Source organism: Passer domesticus, chromosome 2 (assembly GCF_036417665.1).
Source record: "Passer domesticus isolate bPasDom1 chromosome 2, bPasDom1.hap1, whole genome shotgun sequence".
In the NCBI taxonomy this organism is placed as follows: domain Eukaryota; kingdom Metazoa; phylum Chordata; class Aves; order Passeriformes; family Passeridae; genus Passer; species Passer domesticus.
The window spans coordinates 62,277,251-62,294,572 of record NC_087475.1 but is presented as its reverse complement, the minus strand read 5'-3'; positions in this window follow the sequence as shown (position 1 = coordinate 62,294,572).

The window sequence follows — 17,322 nt, the reverse complement described above, 5'->3', positions numbered from 1 at the left end:
CTGATGAAAGCCAAAGGCTGTAGGTGGGGACAGTTCTTGCTGCCAAGCCCTGTGCTTGAGACCACTGCACAACTCTCAGTTAATAGATGCCTTCTTTGCACTGTTAGTTGGGTGTCCTTACTGCCTCAGTGAGAGACAAAAGCAGGAGTGACATCAGTGGCTTCACAGGGTTAGACCAGGAGGTTGTCCTGGTGACACCAGCTGTTCAAAAGCTGTCCATGGCTGCCTGTCCTGCTCATCACTGACTGCCACCAACACTCCTGCTCTCGAGGGAAATGAACTGTTCATCCTTTGGGCTACCCAGCAGGAGCAGCCATGAAAGCAGGAGTGAGCCTCCGGAGGCTGGAAAGGGTAGCACATCCCTAGGATGCTGTGTGAACTTGCACATGTCTGAGCGTGGAAAATAACCAGGCATGCAGGAAGCTGGGTCTTCTTGGCAGCAAAGCAGAGGCACAGCATCCTCCCTGCGGTTCTGGGGAGATCTGGTTAAAGCTTCCTGTCTCACTAGAGCCGCAGTTCCATCGTCTGAAGAGCATCCCATGCGCTGGGATTTTCTGCTCCCTGATGAATTAGGCACAGAGCTTTAGAGTCACTGCTTTTTTGATGTGTGCCTATATTTAGTTTAATTTTAATGGTCTGCTAGACTCCTCTGTAGTTAGCTAGCAAGATCTGGTTCAATAGGTTACTGTGCTATATCTGTGTCCGGTTTGACTCGCAGCTATGAGAAAAACTGGGACTAGGGAGTCTTGGAGCCTGTATTTGTACACTGCTTTTTCTGCACTGCTCCCAGAGCAGATGTGTCTCTGCTCTTTTCCCTGATCCCATCCAAGCATGGAGTCCCAGGGTGACTCATGGGAAAGGCCTGTTTAATTTTATAAGCCTGGGATTTCTGCTTAGGGTCACGGGTGGTGGGGATGTAACTGGAGAGGAGCTGAGATCCAGCAAAAACACGCCTTGGCTGTTAACAGCTCCAGGGAGTAATGACAGAAAAGGATTCTCCAGTCTGCATCTCGTGCTCTCCTGGGAGCTGGGATTGCTGAGTAGTCTGAAATTCAGTCACCTTCAGCAGCATCTTGGCCACCTCTAAGAGAAGCATTATAGGGCATGATGTGGAAGAGGAGGGGAGGGAAAATAAGGAGATGGCACAGTCTCCAGGGCCAGCCCAGCTCTGATAGATGGCTTTGGGAATGCATTGCCCTATTAAGTGCAAGTGAATGAAAGAGTGATGGCTTATAAATACCCACTATATCTGGGAAGAAAAGACCCAAGAGACAGTTGTGCAACTAGCCCCCAGTTTCTGGACTCAGGAAGATGGTGTTTACCCCAACAGCATCTAAATATGCATCTGAATCCATAACTCCAGCAGTAAGCATCAAAAGGGTTAACTAATAAAACCCTAGCTTGGCACTGTATCTTTCCACTGAGAGTCACTGAAGGAGAGAGTTTCACTCTGGCCCATGTGGTTGAGTTCATTTCACTTAGAGGTCTCTTTAAATTCAGGCCAGCATCCTCCCAAGACAGTGTGGATGTTTTCTTATAGCTTTTTCAAATTAGTGTTAAAAATGCTGTACCTGAAGCCATTTTGATCAACTGATATTTGCTGCATTCCAAAAAAGAGAGTAAGGTTGCATCCCACCTGATCCTGGTAAAGTGAGACAGTTTAGCTTTTTTCTCTGTGGCTTTAGCTGCACCCGCTTCATCATTGCTTCAGCTACATGCAGCAGTAGATCAGAGGAGGAGCATAAATTCAGCAGGCAAAGAGGGACAAAGGGTCATGGAAGCAGACCTTGGCAGATAAGCTGATGCTGGAGCCTGGTCAGTGCCTGGGTGGATAATACATCACTGCTGCTGAAATGGAAACCCCTGCAGAAACAGGGCTTCTCCCAGGGATGGTGATGGCAAGGAGGTAGATATGGGAGGGTCAGCTGGAGGTAGCAAGTGCATGGGAGGCAGTGCCTCTGCAATTTTTTCCCTCAGGTGAAGCTAATCGCTAAAATCTCCTCCTGATCTCAACTAGAGACACTAAATGTAGTGTTGATTTTCAAATAATTTGCTGTCCTCAATGGATGAGGTTTGGCTTCCAGAAAGTAGGACCTGTTTCTCTTTGGGACCGGAAACTGCAGTGTAAGAAGCCAACTCCCTGAAAGAAACCATTAGCCTGGTCCTTTCTCCCTGACAAAGCAAGTGTCACACTTTGTGTTTTCTGTGGGAGGTATGCTCAGCTCACATGCACCTTCAGGGGACAGTGTGTACCCCTTTGAGGACCTTGACCTTGAGTTCTTGATGGAGCTGCTTTGGCTCTCAAAACAAGGGTTCTTATTTTGCCTGTGAGAGTTATGACCTTAGAGCTCTTGCATTTATGGGTTCTCAGAAATTAAGCTGGTGAGTGCCCTGTCAGCACCACTGTAGGCAAAAAGGTCTGATGGGATGGTGTTGATGTAATTTGTAATCAATCACAATTTGCAAGTGGCTGTGTAGTGTTTACATGGGTTATGGCACGGAGATATTGCTTGAAAAATCTATCCTTGGGTCTCTTTCAGGGTGTCTCCACCGCAGGGTCTGTCAGGCAAGCTCATATTGCCTCCACAGATGTCTAAGGCCACAACTGAGTGCTGGGTCTGGTTTGCAGGTAGCAGGATCCCAAAAATTCAGGAAATTGTCTTGAAGGCCTTGATCAATGCTGGTGGGAATTTTTTTGTCTCAAGGTAGTGGAGACTGGAGAACAGAGCAAATGCTATCAGGCATCCAGGAGGGGAAGGGATGCAAGGCAATGAAAGACACTCCTTAGAATGCACTGAGCCTGCAAAGCAATCCATCAGCTCCTGCAGGGCCGTAGCAAGGTGCACTCTGCACCTTTCTCTAGGAGACCCTGAGAGCAGAAGTGGCTCAAGCTCTTTCCCCTGAGTGTTAAACTGGAAAATTACTCCATGCAGCCCAAATCAAAGAGAGCTTTATAAGTGGGAAGGATTCTTGGGAAGACCCTAGGAGGGCTGTGGCTTCCTTCCTCCTTTTCCTCTGCCAACATTTTCCAGTGCAGCAAGCATCCATGCAAGAGCTGCCACGTGCCACCTTCCTCCTTCCTTCCCCCATCAGCACTGCAGTTGTGTCCAACATTGGACCTTCCCATAATAGCAGCTATAACCAGCCCTGCAAATCAGCTCTGTAATTATGGGGCCCAGTGTGGAGGAACAGGAGGAATGTATTGGTCAGCAGCCACTCTGAGGGAAGCACGCAGATACACCAAGGGGCCCCCGTGGGTGCTGAAAACAGTTTGTACCAAAATCCAGACTATCCTAACAGTTTGTCTTAGTGGTGATTTGTGCTTTTGCTGTCTCCAAATGTAGCAGAGCACCTTCTCCCTCTGTCCCCTTCTCCTCTCTAAAAGTTCTCGAAGGGCAATTGCAGCAACAACTGCAGAGTGAGACATGTCTCTTTGCAAAAAAAATTGGGAACTAAAACAGCAGGCAAGGCTTCAGTTTCCCTCTCTGTCCTCTATGACAGACATTTGCAAAAGTGTCCTGATAAAGGCCCAGGTCTGCTGCAGAGTATTGGTGTTGTGCCTGAGATCCCAAACTTTGTGCTTTTAGTCGTCGATAAACAGAGCGATTCCACGCTCCTTCTGGATGTGCTCCCTCTTCTGCAGTGAAATTGTTTGTTGCCATGGATATCGCTTTGTCTTGAGAGACACATAACCAAAATGAATTTAAACAGATGTTTGTGGGTCAATATTTCCACAGGAGCAAATGCACAGCTTGAGGCTTCCTCGTATTATTTTACTTGTCCCTAATGCAAGGAGAATGAAGAACCCAGAGGTTCAGCTGGAGAGGTAATGGGTACCCTTTAATTGTAAGGAAAGACAAATAAATTCTGTAAATTATTTTACCCAAACCCAGAAAAGTAAAGGAACTTCTCTGATCTCAGCAGCCTGAAAGATCAGGTAGAAGTTTCTCTATTGTTTCTTCTTGACAATTTGAAACTATTTTTTCTTGCCAGTCCTAATTTTTTTTTTTTTTTTCAGAAGTGCCTTTCAGTCTGGGGTTTCCAAGATGTGTCATATTGCAGCTCATAAATGGACTTGTGTTCTGAGTGAACAATAGTTGTTACTGTTTAATGCAGAGATTTGATAAAATTTGCTAATGACTGCTGCAGAAAATGGGCAGATCAAGTGAAGAGAAGTTTTCGGTTTCTACCCAGGAGCAAAACTCCCACTCCCTGACTTATGAATTTCATTAGGTGGAACTAATTAAAGGGATGTTTCTTATTACCAAGATGAGAAGCAGTCCAAGAGGAGTCCAGGGAGGTTTGTACTCCACAGCACAACTGCTCTGCTTTTAAAACCTGCGAAAGCACTGCGTCCTATTTAATTTGACATTCCTTGTGTTTGTTTCTCTTCGTGACTCATAGCACAACACTGGCAGCAGGCCTAGGAAGTAGGTTTTGGGATCTGGCGTGGAGACACTGGTAGATTGTATTCCAAGTGCTGTGCTTACATTGCACCACCAGCCATGAGGGCATCCAGCAAACTGTGTTCATGCTGCCCAGCAAGCTGGTGGCTGCAGAAATCAGATTCACAGCTGCAGTGGTGGGTCAAGGCAGGCTTGACTTAGCATTTAATTTGCTACATCTATTAGCCTAGCTTGTTTAATGTGAAACAATTTTAGTCTGTGAATAAAAAAGCTCTGCAAAAAATGCAGTTCTTCTAGCTGTTACACTCTGGTTTTAGGCAATAGGTTGATCCCTTCTAGCCTCTCACCCATTCCCTGACAGCACGACAATCACCAACCTGCACAAAAATAGGGTGATCAAGTAGTTGTAGATAAAAATTGCATGAAGGTTCTGATTTTACACACTGATGGGGACTTGATGGTGAGGGGGGGTTATGGCAGGTGGCAGTAGCTCTGCCTCAGCTCTTCAGCTCTCATTCTCTCTGGTACAGCCCCAGACCTCAGATCTCTGCTCCCTCTGGCTTAAACTAATTAAAAGGCAAGGGCATCAAGCTGCTCTTGTGGACTCTGAAAGTGAAAGAGCCAGAATATGTCTTGAGGAAGACTGTGTAGCTTATCTAGCATTGCTCTACCTTCGGTCTTCTGCAGAATAAAAACTCACAGCAAAGGAAATAAAGTGCTTGGGAGGGTGTTTGAGCTTTGCACGGACATCTCACTACCAATAAAGCCAACAAAGCACAACATACAGCTGGGTGGTAGGCTATGTCTAACCATGCTTCTTTAGCACAGCCACTCTCTGTGGGAGGACCAGAGTCAGGATTTAGGGTGTCTGTCTTTCTTTGCAGATTTCTTCTGAAAGAAGACAAATGACTTCTTGCAGCTTGGTGACATGATAAGAGTAAGATCTGGGGAATGCACCATAGGAAGCGATCATCTGCAAGCAGAAGAAATGAAAGCATCATTGAAAGATATTTGCCTGTGGTGCCTATAGTTGAGGCAGTGGCTCCTTGTGTCACTGAAAATGCCATGTGCATGGTTATGCATGCTCTGCTGGACACAGAGCTAAGACCTCAACTAAATTAAATTTAGTTTAGTTTTGTAAATTCATGGGGAATTTACAAAGCGGCAGGTCAAGGACAAGATGCAACATTCATGCTGCCTTATGAAGAGCTGAACAGCGACATTAATTTTGAGTGATTCTGGATTGATCTTTTTAAATATTAACCAGAATTCAGCTAAGCAATGGAGCAAAACAAAAACTATTCCCTACTGCCTTCTTTGGGACTTTTTTTAAAGAAAATAGTTTCTCAAAAGCTGTCCTAGCCTTCAGAATGACCATCCTAAGATCATCAGGCACAGTACAAATCCATTTTTTCTTTTACTGTGCAGCATCCAGGACCACGCAGAAACAGGAATGGGCTGGGGAATCCAAGGAAGCATATACTCATTTTCTCAGGTGTTCCTAGAAATGCTTATTTGCATTTTATTTTGCTCTCAGGCACTTAGGAAAAAAAATTCAGAGAACAATAAATTCTCCCTGAAATGAAATGTCTTTTTTCCTTTTTTACAGTTTGTAGCTGTAGAAGAGCAGAGTGTTATTTGCTATTGTGAACTCACACCAGGGCTTCTGTACTCTTCCACAATTACAGAACTCCTTTATTTAGATTTACACAGTGAAACATTTCTGAGGCTGCACACGTACTGGGATACATGAACAAAAGTTAAATTAATCACACCATTAATGCATTATTTAGGTTTTGGGGGTTTTATGGTTATTGTTGCATCTTGGAAACAAAGAAGAAAGCCAGGGCCATACCATCAGCCAGCTGGAGATGGGCCAACCCCTGGATACACACATGCACACACTCTCACACTGTCCCCTTCTTTTAAATTCTTGCACAAGATTTTTTTCAAGGCTCCCTAAACAGCTGCCTGTCTTCCCTTTTGCAGAGAGGAAATGGAAAACAGGAGCCGTGGCTGAGGCTGTCAGGAGCGGTTGCAGACCAGCCACAATGGGCTTTCTGCCCAGGTGATGCAAGAAAACAAGAGCCAGGAATGGCTTCATCTGCAGTCAGGGTGACAGATCCTTCCTATCCAGGGGAGAGAGGATGGAAAACAATAGATCATTGGAGAATTCCTCTTGTTTGTGTTTTTATATATATTACATGTTTCAACGATAAGTGTGGTGGTGAAAGGGCAATCTTCTTGTAACTCTTTGGGTTGAAGGGCAGATTGAGCTCTGTAGATGTTGTTACTTTGATTTTCATGCAGTCCAAATCAGTTTAGTGCTGGTAAAACATTGTTTTGTCCATGAAAAGCGATCTCAGTCTCCAGCCTGGGCTGTCAACTCTTCAGTGTGTGCTCTTTCTCTGCAATAAATGTTCTTCTCCAAGGCTGTAATTTTCTGTGAGGGGAAGCATTAGACAGAGGTCTGATTTATCAATTTCCCTGATAAAAATAATGTGGCTTCCCATGGTAAATTGATATTATTTTTAGAATGACATTTTGCTACTCACTGAAATAATAAACACATTACAACAATGACTTAATTTTTTTTAATCTTGTGCACATGAAATCCATGAGTTATCCAAGTGAGTGGAATTACTTTTCTTGTTTCTTAGTCTTCCCTCCTCAAGCACTGCTTCTCCTCCAGGGAAAAGTGGTGTGTCAGCAGGATACACATTAAAAATGTAAGTGCACTTTCTTCCTGAAATCTTGCAACACGCCAGAAATATCCAAATGGAATAACCTGACTGCAGGGTTAACAACTGCAACCTGTCAAAACATCAACCTAAATTCAGCATCGGTCACTTGACTATGAGAAACATATCCTGATAATAACTTCTGCTTCCCTGCTGGACAGAATGTTTTAGAAGTGTGTCTGTGAGACCATCTAATGCCCCATGCATCATTTCCCCCACCTCAGCACTGGATGGCTACACGGGAGGAACAATAATTAGAATTTCCCCAGCTAGAAGACCCATCCATCTGCAGTCTTGCTGCTCCATCTTAAATAATGCACACGTCCTTATGTGCGTGTAATTTCTGCATGAGAACAGGATCTATAATAGCTAAGCAGTAAGCTCATAAGAAGCTCTGCCTCACCTGAAGGTATAATCCTTTATTTGTAACATCCCAACTAGCTGCCTCTGGAAAGGATTATGGCTCCAAGAGGGAAATGGACAGAACCTGTAGAACCTGAGAGGTTATGAGATGTATTTTTTTCCCACACATTAAAACATCTCTAAGATACATTTACTTAAAAACAAATGAGGTACTTGTTTGTGTTTTGCCTGCAGAAATGCTCCTGAGTAAGTTTGCTCCTGGTACGTCTTCTAATATCTGCCTGTGTTTTACTTTAGTGCTGCAGAGAAATGGATAAACTATACAAATTGTGATACAGTGGAAAATCTTAAACATTAAAAAATACCCATGCTTTAATCCTGTGGAAGAAACAATGATAAATGTTATCTGACATGATTTTACCAGTATAACAAAATGGGAGTGTTTCCACTATAATCAAAACAGACAAAACAGCAAAGACTAGAGATCTGACCTGAATTTAGCACTAGGCAGTGTTGCCTGTCCCCTGCTGAGTCCTGCTGAGAGGCCCAGGCTTGCCCGAGGAGGGAATGATGTGTGCTCAGTGGCAGTGAAGCCACCACGTGTCTCCCCACCCATGCCTTCTGCGAGGTGCAAACCTGCAGACCCAGCCCTGCAGGACTGCACTGGCAATTCCTGATTGTCCCAGGGACCACTCAGGTACCTTTTAGTTTTTCAGAAAAGTGTAGCCTGCTCCAGTGGCCTGGCCCCACTCACATCTCAGATTATTAATACAGGCTTGTTTGTACTCATGGCCTGACTCTGTCCTTGCAGTTTGTGCCTGAAGGGTTGGGATAGAAATAGGATAGGGGGAGATTGCTTGCTGGGACAGGCACCAAAAATAAAAGGCATCCGAGCAACAAGCGGAATCACAGAGATGCAGCCTGTGGTTGGCACTTTTATGTGATCTTTTCCTCTTCAGAACAGTTGGGGAAGGCTGTTAATGTCTAGCCTGTGCAATTGTACCTGTGGAAATGAGGCGTCCCTGTCCCTGTGCTTGGTGCCTGTGGTATGCACAGGAAGCTGGTGTTCTCATGGATGGGTTTGCTGCTGGGCTCTGCCTTCCAGCAGCTTAGAGGAGGGAAAAGAGAAGCTTGATGCTTTGAGGTTGGTGCTGTTTGTGTGGCACAAGTGAGGGCACTACACAAGGGCAGGAGACATTGTCCTAACTTGGAATTGCAATACAGGGCTATTCTGTCTCTCTTCCTCCTTGCTCCATCATGGCTTGCACAGAAACCCCAGTGTGCCCATGGTGGTGAGTGTCTGGGATATGGCTTGTTCTAAAAAGTGCAGTGAAACATCATCACAAGGCCTGAATTGTCCCAAAATACTCCAGGCTGGACAAGCTTCTGCCCAGAGCTCCTCCCATGTGCTGTACAAAGGGCACACAAAAATTTGCCTGTGCCTCTCTCACTGGGAATGCAACTTGTTGCTGTGAACAGCAGTGCCAGATTAGGGGTGAAATATAGCCTCTGATGCTTTTCATGGCATGGTGGTTTCACTTACAGCACTGGGACCTGGATGGCCTGGGCATACTGGGAATTTGCTGCACCATGAATGCCATGGGGCAGGTCATAAAGCAAATCAGGCCCTTCCCTCCAAATGTCAAATCCCAAATTCCACCTGGAGCTTCTTCATGCTTGTGAAATTAATTTTACCAATCCAAGCTGACTCCAGATTGATTTCTGGTTACGGAGTCCAGGGAGAAGTTCATCAAGCCAGAAGGGTGACCCAGACCTCTGCCTGCTAACTCTGAGCCTGGAAGATGATACTACCAAGTGGTGGCTATTTACAGGAGGCTATGACTTTGTACAACACCTGGAAAGTCCCCTAAAGCTTGGGAGTGAGTCCATGAGTATGGACTCCTCAGCTCAGCAGAACAGGCCAGGCAGTAAAATAATGCTAAATGAAAAATTACAGGGTGAATTTGGCCTCATAATCACACACAGATAATTTGGTGCTTAAACAGAGTCAGCTGAATATAAACAAGTCTACAATGTGCCTCATTAATTGGAGCTATTTTTCTAGCAAGCCCCATGGAAATATGAAGTGGCTTCACTCTGCAATTTGCAATAGAGTTTGCTATTAAACGCGCTCAGTTTAATTGTGGCAATGTGTCTCGTTTTGGAAGCTTTCACAGCCACCATGTAAAAATAGCAGAAGATGGCAGGAGCCAGTTCCCTGGCACAGATGTCCTGCTCCATTTGCTGCGTGCTCTTAGAGCAGACAGGTGTGCTGGGTGAACCTGAGCTGCAAAGCACAGCAATGCTGATGGCAGTGAGAGGCATTTCAGGACAAGTGGCTTTCCTAGCAGTGGCACCACACAGGGCAGGATGTCACAGGTTTGGCCGTGTGAATAGCCTGACCTTCATCCAGCTTTGGCTCTCTATCCATGGTCACAGTGACAGACCCGTACATCTCCACACAGATATAGTACCTAATGTTGATCATATCTGACTGTTTTATGCTCTGATCCCGTGACCTGCCAAAGATGAGATCATTCTGGGCTGCCATATATCAAATGCTCACATCAGCCTCTTGTTGACTTTGGCCATATGTTGTCAGAGCAATGAAACAAGAACATTTCTAACCTTGACATGCCAGGGCTTAAGATACCAGCGTAAAACATTTTTCCCTAATTGGGGTTATAAAGCCTTCTCTTTAAATGTGTGGTTTATTTTAATCTGTGTGCTTTAGGTTGAACAGAAACCTGTAAGTGAAGGCCAAAGCTGATTAGGAACCAGGTGAGTGTGCCAAGCCCAGAGCTCTTTGTTTCAATGGCAGGATACAGCCACTGCATCCACAGCCATAAAAGCCTATTGCCTGACACAACCAAAGCTGGCTGTTCGACTGGTTTGGTTTGTCAATCACACTGCACACACAGATCTGGGCTTTCAGCAGTCTGAACATGACCAAAAAGGGACCATCCAATCTGTTTGAAGAGCTCTGGACTTGCTGCTGGTACGTGACATGTGGCCAAAAAGAATTAATGGTACCATGGTTTTGGGAGAATGAAAATAGCTGTCATATATTTATTCAGCATCCCTTTCATCCTTGCAGTCACTGCTAGTGGTGCACAGTCACTGTGCTGCGCTTGATGCAGATTTTGGTTATCCTGGGGCCTGAGACAGATGATGAAGCTGTGGCTTTACTCTCTGCCATGAGGAGGACAGGTCTCATTCATGGGGGAAGCAGCAGTGCAGAGCTATCTGAAGCAGGAGCCCAGAAATCTTATATTCTTACAAGCAGAGTTCAGTGGTGGTCCACAAACTCGATGCCACATGCAGCAGGGATCTTCCCCAGCCCATTGTCTGGTTTTGCCTCAGTAGGACAGACTCGTCTCTTCATCAAGACCTTCTGACTCCTGTCTCTGCACACGTGAGTAGCCTGTCTTGGAGAGTGTCAGAGCAATTTCACAGTGCCTATTTTTCAGGGGCATGTACTGTGATGACACATGTCACCCAGTGTCATCTGCGGCTGAAAATATATAGCATTCAGGAGTAAACACTTGGCAGAAACAACAGCACAGGCTCAAATTTAGACAGCAATAATTTATGCTGTGCAGACCCTGGCTTGCTGGAAGGGGGCACGCTCTCTGGAAGGCAGGCAGGAAAATGTGTTGCTAATTTTACTAGACAACTTCTGCCCTCCCCTCCTTTTCCTTTTGTAGTTGCCAGCCTTCCTGGTTATTCTTAAAATAGAAACATCTGACGCCTTGTTTAACTTATTCTGGGGCCTGCAGGGAGGAGGAGGAGGGGATAAATCCCCTCTCCGCACTGTGTCCGTCAGACTCTTCTGGGAATTGCCTCCTGGTTTGCCACCTGCTGCCAGTTTCACACTTCCTCCCCGCTCTCCTTTTCATGCCCCAACTTTGTGATGGCTTGGGGACTCCCCTGCCATTGTGCCACATCACTCTGTGACTCCTCTTGTGTGGCAGCGTGCTGTGCAGGCATGATGCAGGTGACAACTGGCTGGTCTGTGCCACGCAGGCAGGGCACCCACTCCTGCAGGGGGAGAGAAGCTGGAAATGGAGAAGGGGTATTTCAGTGTGCTTCAAATGGAGCTCTCCCTGAATTTCAATGAGCCCATTATTGTTGCCTGCTTGCTCGTAGTTAATCCCTCCATGTGGTATTAGATTCAAGAAGGATGACTCGGTCGTGTTGCTGTGCTACTGAGCACACTGAGCTGGCCATGAGAGGGGCAGATTGTGCCTCCAAACTCTTTGAATGTTTCCCAATCCTCATATGATGATCCCCGTGTAAGATTGCAGTTCTCCTTATTTCTCCCTCCCATGAGGGTGTTACCTTTTCCCTGACTACAGATGAGAAATCCAGTTTGAACTGTGGGGTTTTTTTCTGAGAGAAATACGTGGAGAAAACCTGCAGGAGACTTCATGAAACATCCCCACGGGGCAGATGTTTTTGGCCCCTTTCTCTGGGGAAGATGCAGACAGTACTCAGAGGCAATGGGGCCTTCAGTGGTGAAGAGCTGTGTGCTCTTTGTGGGCCCAAAGCAGCAGAGCATCCCTCCCCAGAGGAGGCAGGAGTACAGCTGAGCACAGCAAAGGAGCTCCAGCCATAGGACTGTGAGTCCAGGCCCACCTTCCCTTGCATTTGTCCCAGGGACAACCACAGGACAGTTCTCCAGAGAGGATGCCCTGCTCCAAATGATCTGGATGCCTTTTTTTTTTTTTTTTTTTTGGGAAGGTGTTGTAATGCAGCCAGGATGTCATTGGGCTAAATTCCATCCAAGCCACGTCTTATAAAATTATCTACTCCTTGTTTCCCTGCCAGCTTAAAACTTGTCTCATCTTCTAAAAACTTCAATTACAAAGCAATGAGAAATGTAATGGAGCATGAAAAATACCAGTGAGAAAAACAGATGAATAAATAGGAAAACTTTCCTGTGAGAAACCTTTTGAACCCTGGAGGTGTAAGAAATTTCTCTCCTTGACTTCTCTTTTTATTGTTTAACAAGTAGTCCCCACCCCCATGTTTGGTCTCAAGCTGCTCAGACCTTGGAAATGTGTATGTTGAGTGTCTGTTTTCTCTTTGTGTATGTTGAGCCTCTGTTTTCTCATGGCTTTGCAGTGGAACAAGATACAAATATTAAGGTCCAGTGCAATATACAAATTAATATTAATGTACAAACATTAATGGTGCCTCCATTCAACCTGAGTTCTGCAAGAGGTAAGCAGGATCTCTACAATCTCAGGAATGTTTGTGCATTGTGATGGAGATACATAAAGCATTTATATGTGCTAAAGATGAAATGATCAACAGGCCTCCAACTATTTAAAAACCAAAGTAACATTAGAAATTTCTATTTAGATAGATGTGACAATGGCAGAGGTATGTGAGAGGCCCATCCTAGCTTTCCTCCAGGACTCCAAACACAGTTTGGCCATCTGGCACCTGAGACTAGGAAGTTTAAATTGGATTTTAATAATACATTGCACTGTCTGATACCAAAGGAAACTTACTCTACTTACATCTTGAAAACTGCAGCCTGTGCTGAATCCCAAAGCACAGAGGAAATCTGCTGTTTCTTTTCAAAAGGGTGTAGAGCACTTTGCTGTAAAGAAAAAAAAAAACCAACCCCATAATAAAAGTAAGTGCCTTGAGCTTGTCATTTCTGTTTTACAAAGGAAGTGGCAACTGGGTGACAGGTGTGTAAATTCCCCAGCAATACTGCTGAACAAAAAGCACACACTGATTTGAGTCTGTTCTTGGAAATCCTTTCCTTACCCACCTCTAGAAGGAAATGATCACACTAAACCCATAATTTCCTCATGGGCTCTGAAAAGTTGGGGTTTCTTTCCTTCTTTGTTTCTCCAGAGAAACTGAAAGGTTTGGAGATTGAAAACCTAATGATGGCGCTTAAAACAAACTGACTTAAAATTAGAGACTAATGCAAGAGACTGAGGAGATGAATGATGGTAGTTAGCAAGGTTTGATACTCCTTCCAAACTTGATATTTCAGCTTTAAACAGCTCTAAATCATTTCCCCCTCTGACCTAGGCAAAGCATTATTCCCCAGTGCAGCTTGCATGGCTCCCTTTAACTCCTTCCTGCTATTACCTGTGTAAAGGCTTCAGTTCCTAAATAGCTGGGGTAAATTATTAATCACATGTGCTCTTCAACTAGCTACCACATGGTTTTCACCTTTCAAACTGGAACCAGCTCAGTTTTTTCCTTCAGGATGAAAAATATGTCTGAATGCAGCCATGTGGGTTTCTCTGCATCTTTCATAATGTGTTCGGTAAAGAAGGCTAAAAAAAAGTTTCTGTCTATCTCTGCCCACGTGTGTGCTCTGCACTTGTTGCAGCTTGAATTGCAAAGACCACAATGATGCACATTATTTTTAGGAAGTCTTACCAGAGGTCCCTGCAAGGGCAAGATCTCTACCTGCACAATACCACCTTGTGTGAGAAGTGATCCTCAAGGAGTGTTTTGGGACAAGAGCCCCTGGATGTGTGCTGAGAAGTGGTGAAATGCAGTGACCTTATTGCTGACCTAAGAATGTGTTTCAGGTCCTTAAATGTGGCAGGAAATACCCTGGATGAGTAAATTGTTGCCCAGCTCCCATGAGCATGGTACCTGGTCTGAAGTCTGAGCCAGAAAACATATCTGCCTATCAGGAGGGATGGAAGAAGATGGGCTCTGAGACAAGGGCCATGTTGTCTGAGCACAGAGGTGGCTGCAGATGATGTTCCCCAATCCAGATGTAGAGCCAGTCCCACCTTCACTGGCCTGCAGACATTGCCCCTGGATGTGTGCTGAGAAGTGGTGAAATGCAGTGATTAGCTGCACAATAAAAACCTTGTCGTGGTGAAAACCATTGCCTAGCAGGTCTGCAGCTGAGTTGGAGAGACATCAACCCTTGTTTTATCCCTGCCTGGGGAGCCTCAGCCCTACTTTGCACTGTCAGATTTGCCATCACCAAACTCTTGGTGCACCTGGTCTGCAGCTGAATCAGCCAGCCAGGCAAGAACTTCAGAGTCACTGTTGACACAACTCTGTGGGACATTACAATCCTGCCCAACTTTACATTCTGGGGGAGGTGAACCAACTATCTGCTTCCCTGGAGATTACCCACTGTTTTTCTTTGTCCTGCTAAGAGCTCTTCTCCTCCATCAGCAGTTATCTTCTGGAGGTGGTCCATCTGCTATCTATGGAGCACGCAGCTGCAGCAGGCTGCATCTGCAGCACATATCAAGGTAAGGATGGAGTGCTTCTACTACATTTCTAAGACTGGCATTCTGGTTCCCTTGAACACAGACTGTGGCTTCATGCAGTGACCTCTCTGAAATGCTGTCTTTCCCAGAACATGCACCTGCTCTGCATGGGAAGGATCTTCTTGCTCATCTTCTGCACAAAGGCAACACCATTCCTGGCAGATGTCTGTCCCTCTGTCATCGGTGGGGACCTTCAGTGATGGAGAAACCACAGCTTTCTTGGTCTTCTCCAGTGTTTCCTTATATCCACTTTTAAAAACCTACCATTCCCTTTGGTCTAATTTCTCACTTCTACCATTAAATAATTTCCTACTAGACCTGACTACCCTTCTCTGACTGCCCTTTTGGCCCATCCATCCTACAGCTTGTCTTTGCAGTACTGGTGCCCACATTGTGCAGTTCAGTCCCACTGATGTCCAGTCCCACTTCTTTGAGAGAAGAGCATCAAGTGGAGCAGGGCAGAATTACCTTGTGTTTCCACACTGGGACACATGTTCATACATCCAGTACAAGACTTACCTTTTTTACAGCAACAAGATATTCTTGAGTTGTGTTCAGCCTGTAGCCCACTTCCCCAAACTCCTCCTGACCTGATAATTCCCTGGTGGGTTTGTGCAAAGGTGTTTTTGCTGTGCAGTGCAGAATTTTGTATTTGACCAGTCAAATGTGAGCCAGGATATTTCTTAAAGTGCTACTTTTTAAAAATTCTTAGTCTGTGCATTAACCTAAATGCAACCTCTTATAGCTTCACATGTCACTAGCAAAAATCCCTTCTTTTCTGTTCCCAGATTGTTCATGAAAAAGTGAAGTGCCATCAGATTTGGAAAAGACCACAGACCACAGACCACTGCCTGAGCATCCCTTCAGCCTGGGAGATGAGACTACGGCACTGAGAACTGCTCTCCAGCTATGATTTGCAGACATTTTTACAACTACCCCAAATAATTTACTCTACACAATACTTTCCCAAATGTGAAAAGTGAAGATATATGACATTTACTGTTTCTCCCACTAACTTGTAATGAAAAAACCATTTATACTGGTATGACAGAACTCGATACAATTAGATCTGTTTGATGCATGCTGGCTGCTAATAATCTCTTTTTTTTCTCCTGAGTACTTACAAAATTGTGTGTGATTTGTCTCAGGAGGGTTTATGGAAGTGACATGGAGCAGCTGTTAGCTACCAGAGTTAGTGCTGGAGTCCTGAAGTCCATGGTACCCTGCCTCTGTCAGGAGGCAAAACCAATGTTTTAGGGTCTTGGATATTTTGAATTTCCTGTGCATTGCAAAATAATAGGACCATTTATATTTAATTAAAGCAACTATCTTTCCTATCCATGCAGAAATGTGCCATAAGTATTTTGAAGGCAGAATAGGAAAGTTCAACAGGAAATGCTAGAGCAGCCCTGGAAGCTGTGGCAAAGCTGAACTCACCTCCTGCTTAGGTGGAGCTAAACTCTCACTTAGTCAGAGTGGGGCTCTTTGGAGTCACATGCAAGAGGAGTAGGATGCCAGGCTTCTTGGAAGGCAAACAGGGGCATGCTGGGTGCTCTGGGGGCTGGGCAGCAACTGAAAGGTTCTGTTCAGTCTGATGGATTCTGGGTGGCCAGGGCCAGGGTCTGGCGTCTGGCTCAGACCTTTTCTTGCCTACCTTGCACACAGTTGTCATGTACTCCTAAGGGACTGCAGCTGCTCATGAAAAAAGGAGGGCAGATATGAGCCTTGAGAGAGAAAAAATCCCTTCATGTCTGAATAAATATTGCACATGGAGGATCCATGTGTCTTTTCAGGTGTGTAGGCAAGGAGGAATCTCATGGCTGCCTCCAGCACAGCTGGATGTGCTGAGGGGCACCCCGACTCCACCCCAACAGCTTGGACTGGAAAGAAATAGTCCTCCCACAAGTGCTACCTCCACTATTTCCCTTATTGCTGACCTAAGAATGTGTTTCAGGTCCTTAAATGTGGCAGGAAATACCCTGGATGAGTAAATTGTTGCCCAGCTCCCATGAGCATGCTGCTCCTTCTACAGCACTCACAAACACCTGGTGTAGTTCAGCATTTCATTCCTGATGTTTTCCCACACCAAGCCTAGACACCCTTATTTTTAAAAAAATGTTATTCTATGGCATGGTGTGTTTGTTCCTATATATTTTTCTCAGAGGATCACTGCATCAATCCCATGAAAGAGTCTGTGCAATCCAGCTGTGACAGGTGCCTTCAGCTGCTGCTGAAACTACATAAGGCATTCAAAAAAGAGTAAAACTTCCAAGTTCCAGGGCAAATCCAGTTTATTGGGATTTATTAAAGCCATGAAAGAGGAGCAGGCTGGCTGGAGCTGATCCCCCACCTGTCTCCTGTCCTGTGGCAGGATGCACTGAGCTCTGCCCTTCCCACAGGAGCACAAGGGGAGCTGCCTCCTGCAGTGGGAACCCTGTGGCTGGTGATTTCAGAGGAAGATCTGGTTTCTGCTGTGCCAGATGCCAGGTCCTGACAAGCCAGGCAACATCCTCAGCAAACACCTTCTGGTGAGGATCT